Source organism: Cololabis saira, chromosome 18 (assembly GCF_033807715.1).
Source record: "Cololabis saira isolate AMF1-May2022 chromosome 18, fColSai1.1, whole genome shotgun sequence".
Taxonomy (NCBI): Eukaryota; Metazoa; Chordata; class Actinopteri; order Beloniformes; family Belonidae; genus Cololabis; species Cololabis saira.
Genome location: NC_084604.1, coordinates 27,719,253 through 27,734,717, shown reverse-complemented (window position 1 = coordinate 27,734,717; position 15,465 = coordinate 27,719,253).

Sequence of the window (15,465 nt, the reverse complement as noted above, 5' to 3'; positions counted from 1 at the left end):
AATAGAGGCAAAAAGAGTATAAATGGTAATCAGGAAAGGTGTGACATGGGGCAAATTCAATTAGCATGTCAGTGACGGTGAGAGACAGCCTGTTGTTAGAACATTTAAACAACGTAGCTACAAACAGCACGAACCCCAAGTCACAAACAAGCTAAAGATTCTGTGGAGAAAAAAACGATTAAATACCCAGTATATGACCACAACGGCCGAGTTGCAGAAGGGCGTACCAGCCGTATCATGAACTGGGTCATTCAGCCCATCAGTGAACCTTGTTGCCTTGCTCGGCATCTCCCTCCTGCAGCAGCAGAAACAGTCCTCACTGCAAATAAAAAATGCACAAACTTAAAGAAGGGATGTAACATCTTTCTGCAAATGCCAAAGGGCCCAATCCCAGATATACAGTGCTAGGTCCCCCGTTTTCTCTCAGGATGGAAACTGTGTTCATCTAATTCCGGGTTCTCCTGTAGTCCACATTCATTTTCTTTTCCCTGCTCTCTTTCAAGTAGGCCTGCAACGATTCGTTGACGTTGTCGACAAAAATCGATAATCAAAATTGTCGACAATGAATTCCATTGTCGACAATTGTCGCCAGACGTGTTTTTCCAATGGAGTGAGGCGTCTCACTTCAATACAATCTCTGCTGAGTCGCGCATGCACGACAGTCTGAGCGCAGCTGCGGGTAATAAAACTTTGATAAAAAATTAAATAAAAAGTTTTGGAGCATTTTAGCCTCGATGCGGTGAATAAAAAGATTACTTGCAAGGTTTGCAAAGCCGACGTTGATTTTCACGGGAGCACGTCGGTAATGCATTTGAAGAGAAAGCACGTAGGAGTGCTGAACGAAACGGACTTGCCTTGGTAAGATATTAAGCGTATTTTGGCTTTAAAAGAAAGCTTTAACGTTATGCCTGACAAAGTATTAAATTAAGTCAGATATTTGGAGAAACTGCGTTTAGTGTCTGTGGCGCATCTTGGAAGAGAGACGCACGGAACCGCAGTCGGTCAGAAACATTCTCTCCCTCCACAGCAATGTAATGGCCAAGCGATTCATTTGTTAAATTAATTAGTTTCATTCTAAACTTTGTTTATTTTATGTTATTTATTTGAGCCACTCACAGCTACTCTCTTTGCTATAACCTCAATCACATAATTGATGCAGCGCGAAAGGCGAAAAAAGGCTTGTGCGCTGATGACAATGATGAATTTGTATCTAACTTTCAGTCAGGTGCCTATGAACTGTCAATTATCCATCAAACTCCACAATGATCATGTTAACATTAAATCAGATATATTTTTTTGGACTTTTCTCTTGCAGGACGGGAGAAGACACCAAATCAATGCATCTTTATTGTGCGCCGTGCGGGCATGAATTCATGAGTTTTGCGGGAGGGGCGGGAGTGGAACACACATTGCGGGCGGTAATGGTCAGAAATGCAGCGGGAGCAGGATGAAGAAAACAGTCCCGCTATATCAGGGCTCTAGTGCCATCTTTCTTGTGTTTATTATCATTTGCCACATAATTAATGCAACCTCATACTAAATTTTTTTTAAAATTACTAATTATCCGATTAGTCGTCTAATCGTTTCAATAGTCTGTGACTAGTCGACTATTAAAATAGTCGTTAGTTGCAGCCCTACTTTCAAGACCATTGTCCTATCAAAAAGCCACAGAGTTCTCCACCGGTGTCCACCTCTCCCAACGCCTACAACTGTATACTCAGCTATTTATGCATCACAGGAGTCTGAGACTCGGGACCCCCTCCATGGTGATGCACCTGTGCTGCTGACTACTAACTTAAACACATACTTCTTCAGTCTGTTTAGATAATAATAAATCAGGCAGTTGTACGGGCTTATTTCTGGAGCTTCTCATATAGCAGTGAAAGCTTTATTGACAAATCAAAGAACATGAGTTTTAGTTAGTTAGTTAGTGATTTATTCACTGTGACAAAGTTGTGGTATTATGGTCAAACCTTTCCACGTTGGTCTTTTCTGTCCCAAGAACATTGAGAGGTACTGTGGTTTGTTCAGAGGCAATTTTCCAAACGTAAGACCTCCTGGTGTGCTATTTTTAGGGAAAAGTGAAAAAATATTCTTCAAAAAATTATTCAAATGTACCTGTCCTGTTATTCATAATTATTATAACATTCAGCAGGCTAACTGAGTTCTGAGATGTAGCATTGTTTTTTGATTATTTCTCTGAGCATTGTGAGGTCTGACCTTGAGGTGAATATGCTGGAGAATCCATTCAGACAGTCGCGAGTGTTTTTCACTTGGAAGTACATTTTCTAACCGCAGGATGATTGACCCAACATTATTCAAAAGTCTTCTGGCTCAACCCTGGCCGATGCGCCACACCAGCTGTTTCTCTGAGATCACAGCTCACATCTTTCCTCCTTGACATCTTTTGCTAAGAAGAGTTTGTCTGGCTCTCTGAAATCCCCAGATTTCAAAACTTTTGGGTTCGCAGAGGTTCTCATAATTGCTCATCATTATACAACCAAGTGCCTTTGATTAGAAGCACTTTTAAACTCTTAAATGTAGAAGGGGCATATTTAATTTTTCCACACACTGCTTCTGCTGTTTCACTTAAAGAATGACACCGTGTTATAAATCATGCATTGTTGTTCACCTGAGGTTTTATGTACCTACATTGAAGTGCCCACTGGTAACACTGTAGTTTTTCTTTCTGACACACCTCCTTCCTTACATTATGTATGCAATAGTCTTCCTAAAGTAATAATAATGATGGTAATCAGCGTACAATACAGACTGAGACAGGACAATTATGTTTTAACTAACCCCTCACCTCTTGCCATCCCACAGCCTGGAGTGAAAGCAAGCGGAAAAGTTAAAGAGAGTAATTACTCTCTAATCAGGACTTAGATTGTACAAAGATGAGGAGAGTATAAATACTTGACAGGCCTGAGTGCTCGCGCGAAAGGGAAACTGCCTCTTTGATAAGCTATTTGTGTAGCTGTATAATGCCTAAAAAGAAAAAAAATTGCGAGTAAGATCTTACTGGAGAAAGCGGCACACAATTAGGGAACTTTGTGAAGTGACATTAGGATAAATTCTGTAAAGAAATGTTGCTTGTTCCTGCAGTAATTTCTTCGATGTTTTAATATGATTGGAGTCATTATCGTTCTGGATACATACAGCTGAGGTGCACTTTAGATCCATAGTTAAACTTATAAAGTGCTGCGAGGTGAGACTCGGGGGTCGCTGCACAGAGTTAAACATGTAATGCTTTCCCGTCTCTCAATTTATATCACTTTCACGAAGAGAATGGTACAGAGCTCAATAATGACAATATGCAAAACCTCCCCAAGAATCTAATTTCTCCTCTATCCATCTGAATTACAATGCCATCATTATTATTCCAATGCTGGAATTATACACTCCATCAACTGGAATAAGCAGTTTCCTTAGACGAGCTGGCATTGTGAGCTTATATTACCCTTTTTGAAACCGTGTGCGAACACAATCTTTCACACTCCAGGATGTGCTTTCTCACATTAAAAGGTTTTTTCTGATCCACGGTAATTATGCCAAAGTTAGTGCCTGTGTCAAAAACGCAACTTTCTCAAAAAAAAAACGTGTAATGTGACACACAGTAAAAGCCAAATGCATTCAACGTGATGGACTCTCCTTTGGGAATGGCCGTGCGCGCGGATGCTGCAACATACTTTCAACATACTTTCGCCTGTCTGCGACCAGCTGTGTTTGCATAATGACACTGCCTGCTACTGTCAACCTGTCCTCACTTCAGCTTTGCATGTATAGTCACAAAAACAGCTGTGTCATAGATCCAAGAACTGATGAAAGAAGAGCTATCCTGATATTGACCACAGTGAGGTGGTCAGCGGATAAAACCAAAGACCGGTAATCTTCTAATGCGTGTTCTCCTCATTATTTATATCTTTTCACATTTTCCTAAAATCACTTTAGAAGAAAAAAGTACTTCTGTTGACATCAAGGCGCTGATATCAGAGACGGCTGTGAAATGCATCTCATAAGTTTTTGAGTTCTTTTCGAGTAACTTATGTCAAACTCAGGATGACAAGAAAACTCAAGGAAGTTTTAGTTCACTCAACTCAGACTTTGTGGCAAACAATGTGCTATAAAAGCCAAATATCTTATTTTAACCCTTTGCTTTCAGAAGAAAGTTCATTAAATATGATTCCAATTATTAAAAAATGTCAGGGCACTGTATAATGCAATGATGTATACATTTCATAAACCCATATGCTTTATTTAAGATAAAATATAGAAAAAATAATGTGATTTTATACCTGTACTTTTGCAATGGATGCAATGTGCAGGCCTTCCCTGCAAAAGAAATTGTCTGGACGGTAGCATGTGTTACTCTAAAATCTCTATATACTTGCCAGCATTGATGGTTTCTTTACAGAAGTGCAAGCTAATAATTCCACAGACATTAATGCCACCTCATAACATTAAAGATTCAGGCTTTTGAACCGATCTCTGACAAGAACCCTGACACCCCCTCTCCTCCTCCTCCTCCTCCTCCTCCTCTTCCTCCTCTTTTGGTCCAGAGGACGCGGTTTCATGATTTACAAAAAGAATTTCACATTTTCATTTGTGCAATCACAGGACTGTTTTCCACTTTGCTTCAGTCCATTTTAAATAACCGAGATCACAGGAAGGCAGTTTTAGCTTTGTCTCCTGCGCACAGAGATTTCTTCAAATTCTCAGGTCCTTTACAGCAGGGGTTCTTAACCTTTCTGACCTTGGGGCCCAATTTTTTCAGGACAGAGTGGCCCGGGGCCCGTTAAATATTAACACTGTATAGCAGGGGTATTCAACTAAAACTTTAAGAGGTCCATTTAGAGAAAATGTACTCAAGCGAAGGTCCAGAACATCATAATATATACATATACATATACATATATATATATATATATATATATATATATATATATATATATATATATATATATATATATATATATATTCAAGTAGCCTCATAGTTGTATCAACATCTGCATCTGACTGTTATATTAAAAAAGTACATATTTGCCAATTAACATGTGTAACTTGAATTACACATATTTTTTTCTCTTAAAAATAAAATAGATTTTATTTTATTTTTCAAATGCTATCTTATTTTATTTCTTTACCAGCAATTTGAATTTCCCCTTTTCTTTGTTAATTGTCTCAACACATTTTTATAATAAATTAATATAAACACATCATAACAATTGAACAACTTCCCCTGTTATAATCTTATGCCCCCACTTTCTGTCGTTCAGTGAGAGAACTGAGCTTTCTCCAGCCAGAACTTAAATCTGGGCTGGATGGTGTCAGATTGTTGAGCCTGGAACGATATTTAGTTTTGATTATGTTCATTGTGGAGAAAGCTGCTTCACAGCTGTATGTGGACCCAAACATGTTTTAAGATGGTCAGCTTATTTTCTGGGACTTCAGTTCAGACTTGAGTGAATATGTTTTGATGAGACACTGGTTTTGTCCCAGTGGGAAGACTGAACCAGGTTGAATCTGTCCATTCCGGGTTGAACTTCCCTCTCTACCTGTTAGGCTTCTCATCTCTGTAAGAGTCAAGCTAATTACTGTATTTTGACGACCATATGGAAAGGAGCACCACCGTAATTTTTTGTGTCATTTCTGGATTTAAAACGCGCCGTGTGGAAAGGCGCCGTCAACACACACACGGAGCGCCACCTTACAACAACACACACACATATTGTGTGCATATTTAAATTATATTTCATGGCCGTGCTGCAGCCGTGTCACTTTCCAAACGCTTTTGGAGTCCGAACAACAGTCCAGTCCAGCAGACACGTCAGCCCTGCATCTACAGGTACAATCCTTCAGCAGTAAACGACGGAGCCCGCCGGCGCCGCCCGAGCGGCACCGACCTCCCCGGCCGCGGGGACGCGTCGGGATAAATGATCACGCCGCGCTCGCTCGCTCTGGGCGCAGACCCAAGTAATCGATCCCTGATCCTGGCAGATCTAAACCTACTCTGTGCAAAATGAAGGATTTTCTCTGTAAATACACACCATTTATCTTACTATTACACGTACAGCTAGCTGAGTGTCTTCTCCTCATTTGGTCGGGAGTTGCTATGCAGTCCCGCGGCCCACGCGGCCCACAAGTACAAAACTGAATTCTTTTTGCGGCCCACTAGATGGCGCTCGCGGCCCAAGTGTGGGCCGCGGCCCTATGGTTAAGAATCACTGCTTTACAGGTTATTATATATCATTGATGACGAGATGCTCAAAAGTCTTCGCAAACATAATTAGTATTAAGATGCTCCCCTGTTTCCCCTGTTGCCTATGTCTTAACTTGTTTTGAAACATGTTACTGTCACCTATTAAAAAATAAACTGGAAAACAGTAATATGTTAAATACTGAAATGTTCTTTTTTTAACCTGTGATATATCGTCTGTGTTCTATTGGGAATAAAATAAGGATTTATGAGATTAGTAAAATCCTGTCATTCTCTTTTTATTTAAATCTAAATGTGGAATGAAATGTTGCCCTTTACTCCTACTAACATTGATCCCAGCATGATAAAGTTAATTTATCTAATGATGAACGAGAATAAACCAATAAGCTTTGAGGGAGTTGGTTTTGTTGCTTAGCATTAAAGGAGCAGTTTTTTTCCCGCCTCAATAACGGTACATGTGCTTTCAGACACGAAACCCAATTATTTAACAGTTTGCAATATAGCTGAAGAAATGGGACCATACAGACTTAATTTAGGCTTAATTTGTACTAAGCAGCATAATTCAGAACCTCTAGCCTTTTTCTTCGTTCTCTGCTGCTCCTCTAATCCGTCTCTTCATTCTTGGTTCTGTATCCAAACTGCTCGCAGAGATGCAAGACTTCCCATATCCTTCATATCCACGTGCAAATATCAAACCATATCCATCTTTCTTACCCACGGCTTCCCAACCACAAAATCCTGGAGATGCTGGGACAGAATTCGCCGGATGCAGAGCTGAGCAGTGGAACTGCCCGTGAGAGCCGGCAATCTTTAATGACCCACTCCTGCAACCCTGCCTGTTGCTTGCAGTTGGCAACTCTTCCCCCAGGTTTTCCAACCCACTGAAAACTGCTGACGGCTCTCTGTCTCTATATGGAAGCCTCTTGTTCCAGTCATGAAGCCTTTTTTAAGGAGCGTTTCAACGGTTTTATCCTCGATAGCTGCATCCTCCACAGTGTCCCTCTCTGCAGCCAGCAGTCCCTTCATTTCTTTGTCACTGCAGTTTCCCGTCATCTCTTTTCCCAAATTTCCTGCTTTCCTGAATGAGTGCTTTGATGGATGGCGGTGTATATTTGTGTCAGCGATACATCACACGCCGATTATGTTGTTATTTACGTTATCGCACCATCTGATCAGGAAACAGTAAATGCTCTGCTCTATTTCAAAATCATGTATCATGGCTTCTTTAGCCTTTTGGACACATTCAGATAGACCACCTTAGCACTAAATTAGTGGCCTCCAGTGTCTATCTGGAAGAAAAAACAGTCCTTTTTAAATCAACACTTTTGCTATCCTGCACTACCAATTAATCATGAAGAATGCAATTACTAAAAAAAAAAACTCAAGCATTACAAACATTTAGCATTTTGCCTGTTATTGCAAAACAACAACACACTTGAAATACAATCACATTTATAGAGCAGAAAAATATGTAAAATATGAAAAAATGACTATTGTGGCTAGCACAATACCAGATCTGTTACTGTATATTGATACAGCCGGATGCTGAAGCGGCCTCAGGTATTGTTCAGCAGCCTCAGGAATTTAGCTTGTTGATTCAAGACCATCCCAAGGGCGGCCTACTTGTTGCTTCAAGTATATTTCTTTTGTTTTTGAAATGTTGTTTTCCTTCTGTATGTCAGTTGGCTTAACTCTTCTCCACATATGATTCCTTCTCCATGTGCCTTCAGTTGATATCCACTGCCGTGATTCACTATACTGTGTATTCATTAGTTTTCTGTCTGTTGTCGTATTGTGTTTGTACTGACGCAGTCAAGCATCCCAGGTGTTTTCATGGCTGTCTTCAACAGGGTCCTGGGCATCTCCTCTCCTTTCCACTCAAGCGCAGCTACAAATCTCCATGTCAGACACATCTATTGTCCTAGGGACAGTTTTTTTTTGTTTTTTTTTTTACGGCCCACTGCGTTGTTCCACAACGTACTGCTTTACGAACATTGTGTGCAATGCAATTCAGAAATATACCGTGAGAAATACTTTTTGTGCGGGTGTTTTCAAGGAACAGTAAAAGCATGGGGGCTTTTAACATCCAAACTGAATCACATAAACAACAAATACCTAAAGTGTTCAGATTGTTAAAGTGTCCTCAGAACCAAAAATGCAGACATGCGATGAGACCATGAACGTGGGCAGACGGCGCCCCTACTCAGGTATAACTTCATGTCACATCTGTCATCCATTTGGTGCTTTTATCCAGAGCATGTTGAGAGCATCCATTTATTATGAGCACTCCTGAGGGGAAAGTAAGGTCGAGCCCAGCGGTGCCACCACCATCAGCACACTCTTTTCATTAAATAAGTGAACATAATCTAAAAAAAGGTGGTGGTTCATCTGAAAGGAACCAGTTAAGTGTGAATCATCCTGTTGGATGAGTCACTCATCAAAGTAATCGAACTCTTTCATACACGACTTGGGCTCACGTCACATTCTTTGGTTGCAATTTAAAAGGTTGCACAGGTGCAGAGCCAAAATTTTGGAAGGATGTAGGTGATTTACTGTGACCATGGATTTAAAAAAGTAATTTATATACATGGTTTCTGATTTATTAAATGCATGGGTTTTTCCAGCCCCCCCTTCAATTTTACCTCTCGCTTCTGTCTTTTCGAGGTGGGTGACTGGAAGTTCGCATTGACATCACTCAAAATCCCAAAGTAGAAAATAATTCCTCGATTGACCACTAGGGGATTTTTCCAAAGGTTTGTCAATATGAACTGATCCCCCCGAAAAAAGCAATTTCATATCCATGACAACTCCACACAGGGGGAATGTTTATGTACCATATTAGGTAAAATTATATAAAGCTACAAATGTATCACTTGTAGCACTTGGCTTTTTTGGTGAATTTGACATCTGAGTTGTGAATTAAAAGATAAAAGAGCATAATTACCCGTGTTTTTCATATATGGCTTGATGGGTTGTTAATTGTACTAACAGACTACAGAAACAGCCTCTGCATCGCCCTCAAAGACCATTGAACAGCTTCTAGCTTGTAGGCTGCTACAAGCAGATGGTTCCTATTGTCAATAACTTCATCTTAGACCAACTCAGGACCATTCCAGGTTGACTAACCGGATCACCTGCCAATACCTGCAGCCCATTGCCAAGGCCACTAATGGCGCTTTTCCACTAGTACCTACTCAGCCCGACTCAGCTCGGCTCGATTTGGTGCTTTTCCACCACGGGTCTAACCGTGCTGAGCAGATACTTTTTCTGTAACTACTCTGCCGAGGTTCTAAACGAGCTGAGTCGCGCCATATCACACTACATTCCACCGACTGGGCAAGGGGATGGCCAGTCAGACGTCTGAGTCAGGATGTGGACATCAGTTGAAGAGCGAATCTGGCGGCGCCTTCCTGTTCATTTTATTCAACAAGCAACGGCAGCACAAAAGTCTGTTACGTGATCCAACTCTGAGATGCAGATGATCATAAACCTGGAGACTGAGGAGAGAATTCAAAGGGACTTAGACGGGGCGATAAGGAACGACAAGATTTACCAGGAGCTTTGTCACTTTATAACTGCTCGGGGCTACCAACGGACTTTTCAGCAGCGCTGAGACAAACTAAAAAAAAAATAAAAAAGCCTTGCCGTTTGAAGCTTCTCTCACTCTGATTTTTTAACTTGATATCGATATCATTGGTGTTTTCTTCTTCTTCGTTTGTGTCACACAATCAAGTACAATCAAGTACAATCAAGTATGTCACAGCAGCTTTGCTCTGTGACGTACTTGACGTACTTCTGCTCCAGGAGCTGAATTGTAATGGAAAAGAAAACTAAGCCAAGTTTAGTCGAGCTGAGTTGAGATGAGTAGAGCCGAGTAGGTACTAGTGGAAAAGTGCCATAAGCGAACAAGTAACCATGGATCATGGTGGAGTTCCATTAGTCCTTATTTCAGGCCCACGGGTACTTGGTTCAGATGGTGCAGCATCTGAATTGAGGATGGATGGATTTTATTGTGACATAAGTTAACATTATAGATTAGGATGTGTTTGGCCAAACTAAAATAGCGTATGTGATAATTGAGCAAAGATGGGTGTGTTCCAGCTGACTACCACACTTTTTTGCTTTGCCCATTCACCCATTTTTGGATTAAACCGGATTGGGCCAAATAAGCTTCAACAAAAGGAAAGACTGGACATAACCAATCAGAATATTTAAAAGACCTCTATACCATAACAAAAAATATGTAAAGACACAGGACAAATGTGTTCACTGTTATACAACAGATTTGCTTTAGTTTCTAAGCAAATTGTAAAACTGTCAAAACTCTTGTTCCGGTTTGCTCATACATATGCTTATTTGAAAGTTATACAGCAATATATTGTTTATTAGATTTCCCCAAAACATTTGTAAGACACTTGTAAGAGTGTTGCTCATAAAATCCCCATGCACACAATCATTTCTCAGCTATCAGACAGGATGAAGGTGCTGCTACTCTCTATGTTTACATAAAAGCCTCCTGGAAGGGAATTTACCAAATAAGCCTAGATCAAATAAAGTGAGACATAATCACATCACGGTTTAAATGGAAATCTTTGCAGCTGTTATTCCAATCCGCAGTCTCAGTATTTATGTTTCAGACGGGCCCCTACTCATTCATAAACATGTAAACACCTGCAAGAGTGGGATTGAATTGATGCTCAACTATTTGTCCATACGTGTGTGTTCTCACGAAACATTTATATTTGTATTACTCAAAAAAGAAAAAAAAAACATGAGAAAAGAGGTGCTGGTCTCTTTCCGTTACACTCAAAGCATATTTATTTATCTAGTTTATCCATTTATTTTTCTGGAATGTTCACACAAAACCAGTCAGGTATTTTAATATGTGAAAGTAAGAGGCACGGGTGTAAATGACATATAAATCTGTCAGAGTATGCTGTTAAAGTTAATGCTGAAACCTAACTTAGGGATTACAACTTGCCTCTGTTTGGCTGCCAGACCAGCAGTCGCCAGGGTTTTTGGGGTTTATTTCTTCAGTTTATTGGCTGAAACAGCTGGATTCTCCAGTAATGAGTCAGAAGTTGCTGCACAAGAGGACTTGCTGGTGCCCTCAAATTGAAATCGTCATTTCCTCTCCTCCCACATGACTCCTGCTTATTTTCTAAATGCATCATCTGAGAAGCTTTTTGTAATTCCTCCACTCTCGTTATCATTTAGGTTGTATAAATCCTCACTTCCCCTCTTTGCAGTCTTCCAATAGCCAGAGGGCACAATCACACAACCAGAAAGCCAATCAGGAAGCTTATTAAACATGACACTCCCAGAGCACACTCAATCTAGACGAAGGACACCACGCTTCTGAGGTCTTCGTGCCAATTAGGAAAATCAGATCAATCACAGCAGTCAAAGTAAACTCCTTCTCCCGCACATTATCTCCTCAAGTCACAAAACCGTCTCCGTTCCTTTGAAAATGTTTTTCAGCTGCTCGAGCCACTTACACATAATCATAATACAGTTTGTTGCTAAATAAACAAGGACTATAAGGACAGTCGCCGTCTACACATTTGTATGCACGCGTGCTGGATCCCAGAAAGTTATTCATCATGGTTTAGCTGCGGCATTAGTCGGTGAGGGATGATATCGCGCCGCCTTGAATCAAAAACACAAACAGATTCACACTTCTCCTCCCTTGGTACACATTTCTTGGATTTCTTTTAATTCCCTCTAAGCTGTCATTCTTCTTTTTTTTTCCCTCCTCAAAATCTTGAAAATCCAATTTCAAGTGGGTTAGAAGATAAATGAAATGAAACTGAAAAAAAGTCTAAAGTATGTTTTAAATGATAATCCATGTCTTATCCAAGCAGAGCTATTATGATATAAACTTGAATGGTCTGTGTGATTATTTTTTTCCCTTTGTTACTGATTTTTTGCACACAGTGGCGTTAGCTGTTATATTCTTTTTTTTTTTGGGGGGGGGGGGGGGGGGGCGTTTTTTTAAATATGTAAAGCACTTTGTGCTACATTTTATGTATAAAAAGTGCCTTAGAAATAAAGATTTATTATCATTATTATTGTTATTTAAATGTGGTTTGGGGCCCATTTGGGATTATTATGCACTTTGTTGCATCTTACAACAAAGCGATATACTGCCTCATTTGATCTGGAGTGATGTGGTTACATAGCAATGCCTTTAAGGCACTTTAGAGAATAACTGCTTTCTTTCTTTTAAAATATTTTTTTTATTTGTAATTTTGTAATTTATTTATTTATTTCAAGACAGGGACAGTGCACATAAGACATTAATCTTGTACAACAAGAGGATATGCATAGCGCCAGGTTCTAGCAGATAGCTATTTTCCACCTGTAGTCCCTGGGCAGGTTGATGGAATGGCACATAGAAAATGAGTATAGGGGAAAAAATGTTTTAAAAAAAAGGGAAAATAAAATAAATTACTAAGTAAAATAACAGAACAAGGCCAATATACCAATATATGGTAAAGCATTTTATGGTATTATGGTGTTATTGTTTATTTTCACCTTTATACAGTGTCCTTGTGAGTCCTAGAGTGGCACCTATAAATAAAAGGTATTATTATTATTATTACTATTATTATTTATTATTATTTATTATTATTATTATTATTATTATTATTATTATTATTATTATTATTATTATTATTATTATTATTGTTATTATTATGACCTAAATGAAACAAAACTGTCAGGATGACAAAGTCTACCCGACTCCAGTTTCTTCAGTGATGACGTGGAAGTGCAACTGAAAAAAACAGAATGTAAACACGAGATTTCAGAAAATGTTTTATGGTAAGAATAATGAAACTTCAAACTGTGGCAGCGTAATCTGCAAGTGCTCACAGGAACTTGAACGACTGTAGATCAAGCACAATTTATGCTGTCAACGAATAATGTGCCTGTCATTAGAGTCAATGTACAAAATCAAGAGGAGACACCTTGTCTCCGTGTAGTTCTGTTAAAGTATTACACCCACCTGACAGGGTTTATTTCACATCCAAAACAATGACATTTTACTCCTCATGTTGGAAACCACTGATGTAAAAAAATATTTTTTATGGTACTTGAAGGGCTTTTTGACTAATTTTAACTACTTAACTTACAACAGCTGATTAACTTCAACTGTATGTTTTCTATTTGCTTCTCTTGAAATTTTTGTTTTATCAAGTAAATTCCTGACAATGGGGACATTTTATTAATGCCTTAAATATTACTTCTGAAGATAATTCTTGATTATAAAAACCCCAGCTAAAGAGTCCTTTCTTCTTCTAGTTCTTTTGATGGTGTTTCCAATGTATCGCTGAGAGCGTATTACAACAAACGTCCGAATGTTATTTCTTAAATTGCAAACAAAAAGAAAAAAAAGAGAGAAAACAGATGGCGAAATGTTGGCTCAAACTTTGTGCTGAGAAAGAGGTTGTGATATATGAACAGATCGAAGTAGGGAACCAACTTTTTCTTTAATCCAGACCCTCCTGATATTGTTCAGGAAACCGTGTACAACATTTCACACTAAAGATTATCGCACTAGCTTATTTTCTTCCCCTATGAAGTGAGCTCAGCAAACTAAGCTGAAGTCCATCCTGGCCCATGTTGTTTGTAGGAAACTCCTAGAGAATCTAAACTAAATATTATTTTCCAGTAAAGATTCCTGTGGACACACAGCTTTACATCAGCGATAATAACATCATTCAGCATCAGAAAAATACATCCGTGCCAAAATAAATGATGGAAACAGTCTGGTTCAGTCTGGCCGGGATCCAGAATCAATCTTATCGTTGTTCGTGCAGCAATCATTCTCCGAGAGAAGAAAGGTGGATGATCATACCACTGTGAACAATTACAGCTGTAAAGCTTGACTGGTGGATGGATTTTACAAGGAACGTCTGCTGCAATTCCTCACATCACAGGAGGTTGGAAACATTAGATATTCAGCCCCAATAAAATGCCAAAAAGCCCCCACATGGGAACAGTGTGTGCAATAAGCAGCTCTAACTTTCTAATGAGACATTTTCTCACAAGTTAGTGTGAAATTAACTCAGCAGAATGTGACCCAAACGGCAGCTACAAGATGTCTAGACTTTTAAATAAACCAATTAAGGTCATTAATAGCCATCCTTGGAAGTTAGGATATTTTGTCACGCTAATATAAAATGCTGGATCAGCTCTTGAAAGGTCCTAAAGAAGACATTTATACAACTGTGGCAGTTGTAGAAGAATTTTCATCTCATTGCACTTTTTCCTGAGCACTATGTGAATAAATTAAAAGATCTTTACATTCCTGGATGTGTTAAAGCTTAATCTTCACTCATCCCCCTCCAGTATCCACTCAAGTCATTGATGGAGTGCTACAGGGGGAAAAAGGACTTTTTAAGGTCTTGTCGAAAGCTTGTTGAGACATAGTAATAGGGCTGCTTGACTGGTGATGATGAAAAAGAGAGATCTGCTCACAAGATCTAATTTCAGACTCGGTGACTGGAATGCCAGAGGCAAAAACTTGTTTTGTGCAGCATGAAGCGTTAAGGAGCACCAGCACCACCTAGGGACGAAATTAGAGCGTGAGGAACTTTTACAGCTAGAACACACTGGGTACATGAAATCCAGATCAAATTTTTGCCTTTTGGGGTGATGCATTTATCTATTTTTGTGAAGCCGTGGATCTTCTATGCATCTAATACAAAGCTTTTGATCTTTTCAGAATCGACTTTCACTGGAGCAGAAAACAGAGCTGCTCAAATACTGCTCTTCTCTGCTTTTCTCATAAGAGCTCACAAGCTTTCTACTGAGTTTAAGTAAAATGAGGGCAGGGGTCAACTCTCTCCTTTAGGCCTTCATTGGCAGCCGTGCAGCAGAATACTTGCGATCCTCTGAAAATCGTCATGGTCTGTGCCACACACTTGCAGATAATGCTTTTCAGTAACTGGCAGCGGTTTTCTGAATTGATTCAATGTCTTATACCGCGCAGGTCCACCGACCGCAATCAAAACTCCCTCATATTTCATAATCATAATCAGTTGTAAACCTTCTGAAAACTCCATCTTGGTGGCATTTTCGTTTGTTAATATACATGCAAATATTTTGGGCGGGCATGTATGATGTTTAATTTTGTAAATCTACAGCGTTGGTCATTTTCTAACCTTGACCATGTCTCTTCACCTTTTACACCTTCTATACATTCGTAATATGATCTGCAATATAAAACAAACTACACCTAA